The sequence below is a fragment of the Mauremys reevesii genome, linkage group 6 (assembly GCF_016161935.1).
Source record: "Mauremys reevesii isolate NIE-2019 linkage group 6, ASM1616193v1, whole genome shotgun sequence".
Classification (NCBI taxonomy): domain Eukaryota; kingdom Metazoa; phylum Chordata; order Testudines; family Geoemydidae; genus Mauremys; species Mauremys reevesii.
Window position 1 is genome coordinate 24,675,646 of NC_052628.1, and position 14,936 is coordinate 24,690,581.

General features: G+C 38.0%; 1 protein-coding gene and 2 long non-coding RNA genes across 4 annotated transcripts in view; 1 reads left to right on the forward strand and 2 right to left on the reverse strand.

Moving 5' to 3' along the window:
* Positions 1-3,554, reverse strand: part of LOC120407648 — a 31,343-nt gene extending 27,789 nt beyond the window's left edge. Inside the window, exon 1 of the long non-coding RNA XR_005600154.1 lies at positions 3,475-3,554. This is a non-coding gene — a long non-coding RNA (uncharacterized LOC120407648). The remainder of the gene's footprint in view (positions 1-3,474) is intronic.
* A 172-nt stretch (positions 3,555-3,726) lies between these two features.
* The window catches only part of NIPBL (NIPBL cohesin loading factor), a 271,388-nt gene continuing 260,178 nt past the window's right edge, over positions 3,727-14,936 (forward strand). For both annotated transcript variants that reach the window (XM_039543426.1, XM_039543430.1), the window contains exon 1: positions 3,727-3,839. The gene's annotated coding sequence lies outside the window, so the exon portion shown is untranslated. The remainder of the gene's footprint in view (positions 3,840-14,936) is intronic.
* Positions 5,660-12,173, reverse strand: LOC120407649. Its single transcript, XR_005600155.1, has 3 exons — positions 12,131-12,173; positions 11,676-11,744; positions 5,660-5,846 (listed from the first exon to the last, which is right to left on the reverse strand). It is a non-coding gene; the product is annotated as an uncharacterized LOC120407649 (long non-coding RNA).

Consider the following 14,936-nt stretch of genomic DNA (forward strand, 5'->3'; position numbering starts at 1 on the left):
AACCTGAAAATCATAACATGGTTATCTGTACACATATCTTATTCCCTACGCTGCAGGCTACTTTGGCTGGTTTTTTTTTTTCTGTATCACTGAAAGTTTCACCTGACCTTAAGGTTATTTACTTCTCAAGATGAATAGTCCCCAGTGAATTAATTATATGGTGCAATTGTTTGTGCCTGTGGATAAAAGTCAATGCAATAAGCATGACTTTATATTTACATTCTTGGCAAATAGCATTAATCATTGCCTTCCTCCTATTCACTACTGTAACTCAGACTTAATACCAAAATCCTCAATAACTTGATACATTTAGAATGCTAGTTGAGCTACACTGCATTCTACCCATAGAGCATATATGCAATGAATTCCCAAAATTGTGCACAAAAGTTTTTTAAATTGCCAGCGAGTTTTATTTATTTATTTATATAAACTGTCTTGTAAGGGCTTTTTATTGATGCAGATACATCAATGACCTTCCAAAAAATTCTGTGCAGAAATCAGTACATATTACATATGAATTGACTAACTATTAAACAGAAATAATGGTAATAATAAAAACCTCTTAGATATCACTTTTTATTTGGAGATCTCAAAGCGTTTTACAAAGGAGGTCAGTATCATTATCCTCCTTTTACAGATTGGGAAGCTGAGATGAAGTGAGTTACCCAAGGTCACCCAGCAGGCCAGTGGTAGAGACAGGAATAGAATCCAGGTCTCCTGAGTTCCACTCCCATGCTCTACCCATTACTAGAGTACACCATGCAGAACTTAAAATGAGGACAAACTTGAATGGATATGTTACACCAGATCCTGTAAAAACAAATGGAAAAATTACAGTGCATACTTATTTTATTCATTCTAACAAGTAGTCAGAAAATTAAAGAAGTGTGCACATTTAGAGTAATAATCTTAGATTTACAGTGATAATAGCCATACATTTGTCATTTAGAGGAAAAGATGTAGTCTTAACTGCCTTCCACTGACTTCAAAGGAAGCAGGATGAGGCGTAAAACTTGTGCAGACTTATCACCTGCAATTCACTTTTGTTGTAACATTGTGTTTTTATAACTTTCATGACACCATAATCTCTCTTCCTCCTGGATATCAATCATATTAACATGATGAATCTATGTATAATAAATTGTTCTGTAGACATATGACCCGATACTTATGGTTGGATGTGGAGTCCAATAAAGACAATGGACTACAGAGATCTACTTGTATGGATCTGATTGCAGGATCAGGACCTTACTTTGTTACTGTAATAACCTTTATATCAAATTGCTTCTAGATAAGTAAAATATATTTAGTTTTTACTTACGGAGCTTAATTTTACAGTAATTCTCAATCTATCATGTCATAACAATAGTTTCCAAAACAACCATTGCTTCTAATCCTTTAATTACTTTACTGATGCAGATCTAATGTAATAAAATGACAATATTCCCAAGTATTACTGCCTAATTTAATTAAATAGGGTTGATAAGACATTAGAAGAGAGTCACTCTCACTCAAAGTTTCTGACTGAAATTCAATATATTAATGTATGTTATTACCATGACATTTGCATTGAATAGCCACATTTTACAGAGAAGCATTTTGCTATTCCATCCTACAAATGGTGGTTAGACTAGATGATCACAATGGTCCTTTCTGGCCTTATAATCTATTAATTGATTTTAAGATATTTCATTGTATTGATAAATTATTACAATCACTTAGAGGACTCAAAACCTCGACTCTAATCAATTAATAAGAAATTAAAGTAGTTTCAAGTAGGTAATACGCTTGGCTCTCCCTTCTCCTCCCAGTACTCTGTGAACAATCCACAAAAAGAAGAGGAATAACTAATGAAAGCCATGATTCTGCAGATACATATGTGCTTAAAATTACATGCAATGCAAAAGCATTTGCAGGATCAGGGCCTAAATGGTTATTTGGAACAAGTGTAGGTAACAAATTTCAGACAAAAGTGTGGTTTAAGTTGTCTGTCCCTTTAAACGTATGTATGTTTATCCATATGAAATTAGTATCATCAATACAGGACTAAAGTAAGATATCCCTCTTAGTGCCTTCACCCAAAAATATGTAGTTTTAAAAAACATTATATTGCACTCTGACATTATGAACTAGTTTTCAATTTGAGAGGGACAGCCATGTTTTTAAAACGGTGGGGGAGACATACCTGGTATTATTCAAGCAATCATCACATAGAGGTCAGAGAGGATCCAGTTGCATTGCATGTAAGAGCAATGTCATGATCTGGGAAGCATTTCTCCCATGTTTTAAACTAGTCCATCCATAGCCGAAAGGACATTTACAGGTACTTACTGTCCAATTGTATGGTCCAATCCTGCAGTCCTTACTCAAAAAAAGGGTCCTATTGACATCAACTAGAGTCTTGTCTGAGTAAGGACTGCAGGATTGGAATCTCAATAGTGAGTAAAAAGGAGGCGGTTAGCCCAGCATAAATGAGCGATACACACTTCGTACTATCCTGTGGTATGATCACACACAATGCCCGAACAGAAAATAGAGAAGCCTTCTGACTAGGGCTGTTGCCTTCGCCAAAGATTCCTTCACAACACATAATTAGCCTAGTAAAGTCTTTTCTAGGAAAATCTGGCAACAAACATTTCAATTTCTAGCCAAGGAGCCTTCCCTTCAACAGCAGTCTCTCCCCTCCTCTGCACTTGCTCAAGAAGGCTGATTTTAAAAATCAGTTATTCGGTTACCATACTCATCCATACAGAGCAACATTCTCAGCATCTGATGTTTCAAATCCGGCTACAACAGCATCTTAACACACACATGGACAAGAACAACAATAAAATAAGATCCAGCAAGTTTCCAAGGTCTGCTAAATCGCAGTCATTCGGGGAGGGAAGATTGTCTTCTTTTAGGATTCATTTTAATGCACCTTTTCAAGACTCTCATGAGAGGAAGACTCTCATGCAGTCATTTAAAGTCCTTCTCATCAACATTAAAAGAAAATCTTATTCCAAAATCCCCTCTTCACAGATCGCAAGTTCCCTTCTTCTTAGCGCAGGCCTAAGTCCAAACTCCAGTCGGATTCATCTAGATGATAAAGGGAAAAGAAAGAGAAACTCGGAGGCAGAGGAAGGGTGGAGAAAGGAAGAGACACAGACGGAGAGGGACATCAGCTGTGGCAGCCGAGAGGCGAGACGAGGCAGACGGAGAAGCTCCAGCTGCTGTGTGTTGCAGGGAAGGGAGGAAAGCAGTGGCGGAAACAGGGCTGGCTGGCTGAGTGAACGAGGAGGAGGCAGCGGGAAGGGGGAGGCTGTTGGTGTTTGGCGCCGGTGGAGGGAGTCATTCCTGCAGCTGCACTTCCGGTCGGCATTTTGTTCTGAGAGGGAGAGAGACACACACAGGATCCTTCCCCCTCCTCCCCCCCGCTCGGTACCGACTCACCGTGCCCAAACTACCCCCCCTCCCCCGCTCGCATACACTCACACGCACAGAGGGAGAGGCGGTGGCGGCAGCGGCGGGCCAGTGGCAGCGGCCCCCCGGGTCGGTGTGTGTCTCGGAACCGGTTCTGCCCGGCCCGTGTTGATGTTGTGAAGCAGGCTCAGGGGGAAGGGATTTGTCTCGGCCGCTCACCCTCCGGCTCTACATGTTCGCTGCACTGAGGAGGAGACGGAAGAGGAGCCAGCCCCCCTCCCGGCCCGGATTATTGTTGTTATATTATCTCCCCTCCGCCTCCTGCTCCGCGGCGGCGGCGGCCCAGCAGCGGCGGCGGCTCCTCTGAGGAGGGAGGGGGGCGGATTCCTCTCCCCCTCTCTCGGATTCTCGTTGGATTCAGACGCCGATTTGCTCAGGTAATTCCCCCTCCTTGTCTCCCCTTCCCCTCCCTGCCCTCTCCAGCAGCGGGCCGGGCCTCCAGCGCAGGCGGCCCAGCTCTGCCGGGAGCAGAGGGGATTAGCTCTTACCCGGATAGAGGGGGAGTGGGGGCAGCCGGAGGTGTTCCTTGCTCAACCCCCTTCCCTCTCTGTAGGGTTTGGCGGAGGAGATTGGCTCTTCCCGGGCTGCCGGGAGGCTCAGGCCCGGCGGAGGGCGCAGGCCGCCGGCCAGCGCCTTCACTCCAGCTCGGGGATTAGAGAGGCGAAGCGGCTTCTCAGTGACAGGCCTCAACCCGGAGAGCAGCAGCAGGAAACAATACAATTAACAGCAAATGTGCAATGATCCCTTGCCATATTTACAACTTCACTAGGGCGAGCGGGGCGGGGGGGAAAGGTCCCAGCGCAACCAGCCCAGAGACTCTTCTGGACCTGGAGAGAGCAGTGTGAGGAGTAGGGAGAAATAAATATTTCTATTATACCCAGAAACAAATATACCTCTTATCCTCACCATGATCTCTCCTTAAACAAACTCCAGTTTGAACATGCAAAAGTTAATACACATGGATTTGTACAGTTTAAATGATTGAACCCCCCAATATATAGTAATTGACTCGCACTGTAATCACTGCTTTTATTTATAGAATACAATTAGTCCTTGTTGAATGATTGAGACACCATGAACACCTGCAGAGCCCAGGAAATGTACATGGAGTATCATGTTGGTTATTAATATAGTATATAAACGTGGAGACTATATCTATTTCAAGAATAAGTAATATACAAAAATACTGTTTTATGCTTTCTAATAACTTGTGAATAAATGGGCAGGGGTTGTGCATAGAACAATAAGTGTATGATATTTCAGTGATCAAGCTGGGATCTTACCCTAAGAATATGGGATTTAAATTGGATTAAAGTAAGAGCTATCCTTTCTTGTCAGGTCAGATCATTTTGAGGTCCTGGAATTGTTATTGGCTGTTTGTGTCTATGATGTTTGACTGTATAAGTAGGTGTCACCGTAACAGGTCAAAAGTGTCTGTAAATGACTTGTGATAAGTGTCAGTTCTTTAAAAGTAGATGATGTAAGTCATTTATAGTAAAGTAAACCTTGGACTAATGTGTAGTGGAGTTGAGAATGCTTTTGAAAAAAATTGGTAAATTTAAAGTAACTGCTGTTAACCTGTAAAATACGTCCAATAAAACTGCATCATTGGTGAAAATTTGCTCTGATCAGGCTGTTTTGATACTAAGTTTCATATTTAATATTGAAAGGAAATTTTCAAGTAGTTAAAATGTAGCAATATTGCACAATAAACTTTCATTATATTGTAGTAGGTTTTCTTCTTGTTCAGGGAGATTTCTTGTAACATTAAGTGATTAATGTGTCTTTAAAAGTAACTTTGTTTTGTGTTCAGGGTCTTCCTACTCAACCTTGCTATCTTGCCTCTCTGCCCTGATACATGTTTAAAAGATTGAAGTTAATATAGCTGTCACGTAGAAGGCGTGTTTTTAATGCTGTAAATCCATGTAGTAGTCAGTAGCGTGTCCGTGATTTGTATTGGTCAGGGAGCAGTTTGAATTTTAAAAAGCCTGAAGATCCTGCTGAGCCCCAATCCCGGCCTCCCTCCCTCCCACTAATCTCCCATTCCTGTCTTTGTGCTGCCTGGTCCTGTGAGACACTGTTTGCAACAGGGCCTCAGGCCTACATGCATGGAAAGGAACCATTTACACTTTGATAAAGCAGCTTTTATTTTTAAACTTTATGAATTGCAGAGAGGGCTGCAAGTTGTCTCAAATTGTCCTGTCTCTGTGTGTAACTGAATTGCTGTTTTCTTTTGGGCCATAGAGTGTGTGGAGGCTGACGTAGCTCTAGTTTACAGGAAAGAAAGGACTGTACAAAAACAGTTGTTGTACTTGGGTAATTTTCATCATCAGGAAGCGACATTGGCCCTAGGGTTTCTCTCGTCATTTTAAAAAAACAAGTCTCTGGAACAAGCAAAAATTAGTTTCGATTAGATGACTGCTAATGAACTTGTTTGATTTATACACTTTAATTTCAGTAATTTAAATTCAATAAGGCAATTGACTTGAAAGATGCAAGATATGAATAGGAATTGAGCTGCTATATAGTTCCTGTCAAGTTTCTCTCTTCTGACACAGTTTACTGCTTGTTTTTAAAATCCCCAAACATACAGTTTCTGGATAAAATTAATATACATGAAAAATGAAAAATGTTTATAAACAAACCTGTGAATTACAGACTGTGTATTTGTGATTTTTTTAAATCTTATTTTTTTCCTCTAGATATATGCAGTGTAGTTAATTTTGAATTACTAGGGTCATTGTGGAACACTTGGTGATATATTTTCTGAAACTAAAAAATATTTGAACATATGGAAATTAAAAGTACTTACTGTGCACACTTTACTGAGAGAAGTTAATATTTAGTTAACATTTTCAAAATGAAATTTAAAAAATTGTGGAAAACCAGAAGTATTTAATATTCATGCCTATTTTCCCCTAAGCATAAGAAACTGTACTTCCATTTGTCAGATCAGCTAGGTGTCCAAGAAGAAAATTTCTTAAAAAATGGGAACTGTTTACTTAAATAACCATGTTAAGCACATAACTTTTAAAAGTCAGACAGAAGTGATTTTTATTTATTAGTGTTAAAGTAATCCTAGATGTGTTAAATGAAACTGAAAGAGAACAGAGAGAAAAACATTTTTCAGTTTATTTTTTACATTTGACAGCACTTTGTGTATGTTGTAGTTTCTTTTCCATGTATAGTCACTTTGTTTCTCCTCCTATTTACGTGTTTTTGGTTTGTTTTTTTTTACACGATTTGATTCCCACAAAAATTGACAAGAGGACTTAGGCAAAGATTATTTCCTGAAGTTGCCTTTACATTTTTTAAAAATAACCTGGGTTTCAGGTTGAAGGTATATATTTAACTTAAAACATTTTAAACATTTTTAAAAGGTAACAACAATATACTTCTCTTATTTGTGAAAGTAAAACAGAACTCAGAATCATAAACCTGCCAGTACAATCAATTTTAGGCCCCAATTCTGCAGTTGGACACATGGAGTGACTCTTGCACTATGAGGAGCCCTGTTGACTTAATTGGCACTCTGGGATCTAACTGCAGCATCGAGGCCTTAGATTGTAATTTCTTTGGGTCGGGACTGTATTTTTTGTATGTTTGATAATTAGGACAAGGCAGCCTTGATGCTGATTGAGCCCTCTGGATACTCTTGCACTTGTATACAAAATACTTTGAAGAGTAATAGGTGAAAGAGATGCCAGTTAAACCAGGAAATGGTTTTGGCTAGGGATTGAAAAAGGTGTTCTTTTGCAGTTTTCAGTGTCTTAAGTTGTTAAATGTGATGCTTTTATGTGCGCCAAACATATGTAGTAATACAAAAGTAGTAATATTGATTTTATATTAAAATTTAGTTCATGAGAGCTATTTCAGAAACCAAAACATTTTAGTGAAAAATCAGTAATTGCTTCAGAAAGAGAAACTAAATTGTGCAGCCTAAGTATCTAGAAGTAGAGAAGAAATTTCTTAAGTCTTGAAATTAAGAATTCAGGTAAATAGTCTGTTGCTAGAAAATATTTGTTGGACTATATGCTCTTTGTGTTTGTACACATGTATTCAATACTTATGGATAGTCTCTGGTGTGATGACTTCTGATTTAGGTTGGGGCTGGGGAAAGATTAGCCTATGTTAGAATAGCTATTTTGTTTCTCAGAATATACCACCACAAAAACCAAACAAATAAAAAAACCCTGTTGCATTTAATGAGGGAAAGAACTATTTTAATTTGGTACTGCTTCTTTTGAATCTTGCTTTTTCCATTTTTTAGAAAATTTGCTATTCGGGTTAGTTTCTGATTTGAATAATCAAATCATAAAAGTCCAATTACATGGAGACATCTTCAAGTCTATTGTTGATATGGATTCTCTGTGGAGACACGCTGTATAAAAGATGGCCTTTTTTAAATCACAGAGACCCCTTTAAAAATAATGATTAAAGGACTGTAGTGAGGACTTACTGCTCCATTTATTTAAATTTGCATATTTTTATTTTCTTTACAGTTATAGGCAGCATTTGCTTTAAGGGACAAATCCAGAACCTCACCCCAAGTGGGTGAAAAGGGCCCTCTTATGTTGGAACTGGTGCAGGTCTACTTCACAAAGGTGAGAGAGTGGGGAGTGTAGAACTTGAGGGAGTTTGGCAGAGGCTATGCAGAACCTACAGTTCTCTTGCTTCCTGCCCCATTATCCACCCCAGAAAACCTTGGTAGTAGTGGAGAGGATTTTGGCCCAAATGTACATAAAAAATTAACAGGAACTTCAGTTGAATTAAATATAATCACTGATAGTGCACAGAGCTAGAACTTGAAGATTACAATTCACTTGAGACAAACTAAAAAGAAAGGAACAGTTCTTCAATATTCATTTCTTCCATGTTAAACTTGAAAGATTTGAATACAGTCTTTTTCGCCTTCAATAAAAAAAAAATCTAGAAATGTTTCATCATATTGCTATTAGTATTTTAAATAAATCAATGTTACCTCTTTCTCAGTGATAGAATTTTCCCCCTTGATAGCTCTCTTTCATGGATAGGTCTCAAAGTGCTTTACAAATATGGGTAAGTCTCTCTAGTTTTTGCAAAATAGTATCACTAAGCATTGATGTGAAACATTTTATTTGAACTCTGTCCATATATATACATATCCTGTACAAAAGCTGTTAAAAGAATAGTAAGAGTGCAAAGTAAAGGACTCAAAAATTAAAGAAATGCCAGAATTAAAGTCGCAATGCAACCTTAGTTCAGCCCCCTTGTGTGTATGCAGTTATCTTTAGTTACATTATCACATACTGCTATTTTCCACAGGACCCAGGCCTCATTCAGTGCTCGGGATGGACAGTGCTCATTGACTAGCTACCTATTCATAATTTATTTTTATCATTATATGTGTGGTCCTGTGGTTTATTTACCACACACCATCCAAATTCTGCACTGAATACAGAATTATTAATTTCCTCATGGGATTTCTGTAGTGCTTACCATTGAAATATCTGAGTGCTTCACAAATCTGGAAGAATTTATCCTGTGAGGTAATATGGTGGTATTATTTGTCTTGCCTCAGTGCAGTCATATGGACTAGATGACCTGTTGAAGTCCCTTTAGCCCAACATTTCTATGCTTCTTTGATTACCCCCATTTTACAGATGGGGATTAAGGTCAAGAAATTAAGAAAGAAATTAAGGTCAAAATTGTAGAAAGTGTCCATAAATCTTGGATGTCCAGTTTATGATGCATAGGGCCTGATTTTTCTGAGTACTTAGTATTTCTGGAGTACTTAATATTTTCAAAGCACAGCTCCCTTTGACTTTACTTGCACCTGTGAGTGCTCAGTGCTTCTGCAAATCAGGTTTAGGGTGTCCCAATGTTGGGCACCAAAAAAGTGATGAACACTCAATTAGTGGCCACCTACGAAAACTTTGGTTTAGGTGACTTGCCCAGCATCAAATAAGAACTCTGTAGCAGAAAGAAGGATGGAATCCGTTTCTTCAGGGTGGCATACTACTGCCGTAATGGTGAGACTATCCTTTCAGTTTCTACAGTTCTCTTCCTCATTAACTGCAAATCTTCAACTTCTGCAGCAAGTGAGGCTAAGATCCTATTCAGACAAACTGCCTAATTCATTCCCTGAGCACCATTTGCCATGTGCACTGAATGAGGCAGAAACTTGTGGAGGGAAAAATGTATGTGATCATGTAATTACTGTGTCATACTGCACAAGGGGGCCAAATTACAATTGCATAGACAACCTTAATTCTAGCATTTCCTAACATTTGACTGCATGGCTTTGCAATCTCAATTTTCCTCTAATATGGTGTTCATACGTAGGTTTAGGTTTTTAAAATAGCAAAATGAAAAAACAAATTCCATCATGTGGAACTGTATTAACCCTCCTCATGTGGATCACTGGTAAGGTTGGTATTTTTAGATCTACAGCACAGACTTCTACCAGTTGAGCTTACCCAGAGTAACAGGTAGCAGTAGGAGGCTGTTGCCATATGTTGACCAGTATACATATTTGCTAGACAGCAGAGGAATGCTGAGTCTCAGAAATTCTGGGTTACATTCTAAAATTCAAAGTGTCATCTAATGGTTACAAACTCTTGTAACCCCACCCCTGCTTGTATTCCTCACCCCACTGCATTTGAGTTGTGTGGCTTCTGTATCCTGCTTGTGTGCTACCAGGGAAACATTGAGAGCACAGTAAAGGGCTGGGTGCCACAGCAGGCCTGACAGATAGGAGGAGCAACTGAAGAAAATACTTGCTTAGTCCCTGCACTGCTAAGCTGGAGCATGTCCAGAACAAACTGAATGTCTAGAGAATTTTAATGCCAGACTCTTCACAAAATTCTAGTGAGCACATGCTAAGTAATTTTAAGAGACTTATAACTCAGCCAAATTTGTGAGACTTTTTATAGGGACAGTAAAGAAGTACCTCTCTAACCCCGGGATGATCCCCGCCAAATGTCAAGACCCTGTTTCAAAGCATGGAGGTGCTATAGCTTCTCAGTAATATGGTTGTAAGGATTCTTTTTTTTTTAAATTATTAATATTGAGAACACACATTTTTCTCTGGCCTAATTTTCAAAAACAGCTGAATTATTTTTCCAGATACTTCAAAAAAATTAGCTTGAGGCATGCAGCGGGTATGACAAATTTCAGCCCAAATTATTAAAGTTTGACTAAGTTATAAGTGAGCCGAAAACATGGTGTTTAAAGTGTTAGCTAATCTTAACAATAGGTATTGCTGTTACCTCTGCCTCTAACTATGTGCAGACATAATTAATTCTGGCATTTCCTACCTTTTGAGTGCTTGACTTTTCTACCTTTAATAATTTTTAATGTAGTTTTGTGTATAATAAATACGAAATTATGATTTAATACACAAGTGGTTGAATATGTTGTTGACTACTATATTTTGGTGACTTGTTTGGATGTTGGTGCTTTGAAACATTAACTGTGTGTGTGTGTGTGTGTGTATATATATATATGTGTGTGTATATATATATATTTTTTTTTGTGTGTGAATATAACATGTTCTCAAGTATTGCCACCTAAACAAGCTGCTATGATGTAGTAAGCTAAACAAAATTTAAGTCATGACCTCCACATAATACTAAGAGTCTGTTCCTGCCAACTTTATCATGTGAGAAGCCTGTTGAAGTCAGTGGGGATACTTGTGAATAAATGCTAGTCGTGTGTAAGGATTTGCAGCAGTGGGCCCTTAATTTGTACTCTGAGAGTATCCAGTAAAAAAAAAAAAAAAAAATCTGGAGTCTGGTTGGAAATACAGTGCTATGTGCTGAAATTAGCAATTTTAAATTTAATGATAAATAAATTGTATCACTGTTATAATTAATTATAAGCAATACATGCTATAGTTTATGATGCTTTCAAACTGCTGCTCAAACAAGTCACCATAATATAGCAAGATAAACAGCTCAATTTTCACATAATTAACCTTCAGACTGCAGTTTGGAAAAATATATGTCATCTATTGCCATTGTGTAGGTAGTAACATTTAATACAAAAATGTAAAAACATGAATGTTCTATATTAATATATATTTAGCATGTTTATTTTATACCTGACATAAATACCTTTTCAAGACTTAAACTAAGCATACAGTGTCATGGGCATAAACAGGTTTTAAACCATACTTGGCAAGTGATTAGCCATAAGGTCTAGATCTTGTAATGAGATCTATATGGATGTACCTTCTGTGTCTTCATGGAGATCCGCTGAAGTTGGAGGTCGTCAGCTTGACCTCATTGTTCGATCTGGGGCTTAAATTTGAAGAGTGTTGGAGAGGAGAACAAATGGCTTTGCATTTAAAATTTAAAACATGCTAATTTCACATGTGGAATAATTAGTTTTCAGAAGTGTTATAAGTATATATTTCATTAAAATATCTATTTGTATAACAAAATTAAAAGAATTCTGTTGGATTTAATATTAATATCTTAAAGCAGCCTAACTATGTCAGTTTAAGTAAAAACAATGAAAAGTGTAGTTCCTATGCTGTTATTTTGTGGTTAGTAAAAATTTAAAAGTGCAGTGACTAAAAAATGGCATGGGGTATTGATGTTTGTGTCAGTGATTTCTAGATCAGACATGCTCAGTTTTCAAATTTTAAAAAAAGGCATTCTGATTTCAAACACTACAAATTTACCCTGGATTCTGATAGCCAATCTGTATTCTTTCTCTCATGTGCATCATTGTGACTGATAAAGATTCTGAAGGGCATATTAGGTTCTCAGTTTCACTCTTGTGACTTCATTCTCAGATTATGCACTCAGGGATGCTTGTGAAAACTCATTGCTTTCAGTAGGTTCACACAGGTGTACAGTAACTGACTGGAACATGTACATCAACAAAATTGTTTACTAAAATGGAATAAAATCCTCTACGCAGTTTTAGCTGTATTCGCTTAGCAAGGCCAATGTGATTAAAATGCAGTAAAATATTTAGTCACCACATTCAGCTGTTGTAACTTTGAATACAGAAAGGAACAGATCTGTTAAGTAAGAATTTTTATTTTTTATGTAGTTACTTTACAGACTAGACCAGGGGTAGGCAACCTATGGCACACGTGCCAAAGGCAGCACATGAGCTGATTTTCAGTGGCACTCACACTGCAAGGGTCCTGGCCACCGGTCTGGGGGGCTCTGCATTTTAATTTAATTTTAAATGAAGCTTCTTAAAAATTTTAAAAACCTTATTTACTTTACATACAACAATAGTTTAGTTATATATTATAGACTTAGAGAGAGAGAGAGAGAGACCTTCTAAAAACGTTAACATGTATTACTGGCACGCAAAACCTTAAATTAGCGTGAATAAATGAAGACTCGGCACACAACTTCTGAAAGGTTGCTGACCCCTGGACTAGATCTACACCACTGAGGCCAATATGATCTTTAACTAATAAATAAATAAATAAACTTGTCTGTGCTATTTATACAATATTGTTATTAATGTGGTATCATGGTTAACTTTCTTGGAATTTGCCATAATCATTGTATTACAAAAATTGTTATACTTTAGGGAAGTATGTTTTTCTCAGATTTACATCTTTCTGTGTGTCATTGTAGAGTGATAAGAGGTAGAGGTAGCTTCCCGAAGGTTGGAATTTCTTCAGTATAATTTTCAGGGTACAAGGAGTTTATTAAGTTTGCTAACTTTAATGTTGAAGCATTAAAGCTGAAAGAAAGTATAGTGGTACATTATTGTTACTGTATTTCTTTAGCAAATCGGTCAAATAATAGCTTATTATAGTTGCAAGAAATCTTATGTTCACTCTGGGAAAAGTTTGAAATAGAAGGAAATATATACTCCCATTACTTGTGCACTGAAAAGAATAGTAATTTACTGCAAAACTTGCCTCAGAATCTTGCCAAAAATACAAAACCACCCACTTAATGTTATGCCCTACCAATACACAGCACAAAAATGACCCTGTACAGAATTTGCATGCTCTAAAGGAGGTGGTGTGGTTTGAAGAAACAGGAGTAGTCGGGGGAAAAGTTAAAGTACTTAGTAATAAGATCCTAAAAAATATAAATGAATATGAGGAAACTGTAAGATAGTGCTGTTCTATGTAGTATTATCTTGCTATTATCAGACATTTCTGTGGCAAAACCTAAATATCGTACTGGTTGTCAAAGCATATAGGCAGTGATGTGTACAACCTGTTGCTTAGGGGCCCACTTCTTGCCCTATAGGCTCTAAATTGTGGCTCTCAGTGGCAACTGTGTTTAAAAAAAAAAAAAAATTCAATTGAAATGTGATCCTTGGTTCATGCCCTGTTATTTTTATAATCACTAGTTGGAGATAGGGGGCACTGCCTCCCCCTGTTGTCCCAAGAACTGCTCTGATGTGACCCTCTCACCTGTTGCAAAACAGGAGTGGGAAGAGATAGTAGCCCAAGCTGCTCTGTTGCTAGAGAGCAGGACAGAAGCCTCAGCCTAGGTAAGTACTTAACAAAGGATGGCTTCCCTTCTCTCGGCAGTCTTCAAAAGAGGAATAAGAGGAGACGCTAAGAACCAGCAATCACTCAGTGCAGCTTGAGTCTCTGTCCAAGCCTTGGTGCAGGTTAAAGCAGTCAGGGACTGCTACATCAGCTGGCTGTGGTCTCCAAAGGACTATGTTCCAAATGCCCATACCATTCTTTCTTACAGCTTCCAGCATTCCCCTGTGACATGGTCTGCTGGGAGGGAGGTGTAGGAGCAGGCTATACTAACTCCATGCATACTGGAGTTCCTACATACTAGAGGAATTCCAGCAGGAAACTAGCAGGTGGCTTCTTCTCTCTTTGCTCTGCCTGAGCAGCACAGGACTGATAGTTTGCCCCAACATAGCCCCGTGACCTTTGTGAAATAACATTAGGCCCTCCAGCTGAAAAGATTGGACACCACTGATACGTACATTATCTGTAAAAGGTGGTGTGCGTGCATGGCTTTCATTTCAGACCATGAGGGATGCAAGAAGTTTTTTTTTTCTTTTTTCTTTTTTTTCCCCCATGTTTGTGTCCTGTTGCTCTCTTTTACAGATGCAGTTGGGCAGTGCTCTGTCTGTCCCCCGCTTATTTTTATTCCCAACTGGATGGGATGATGCATCTGAGGTCCGCCTTTTCAGTACATTTTTGAAACATGTCACTTTCTCCATTTTGTGGTTAAAAAAAGTATAAATGTCCCCTAGTTAAGAACAAAGCAGTAGAATTGTTGTAGAATACCTATGTTCCCAAATTGCTTAAATCATGTAATACTGAATACTACTATATATCTTTCACAATCTGATTATGTTGCAACACTAGATGAGTTTCTCCTTTTTTCCTACCAAGAATTCATACTTTAAATGTAAAAATTATGTTTTAAGCTATAGAATTAGTTCTAAATACATGTTAAAACACATAATACAACATTATTGAACCAGGATTAATAATCACTACACTTCCTTTGGAAAGGATAAATTACTGT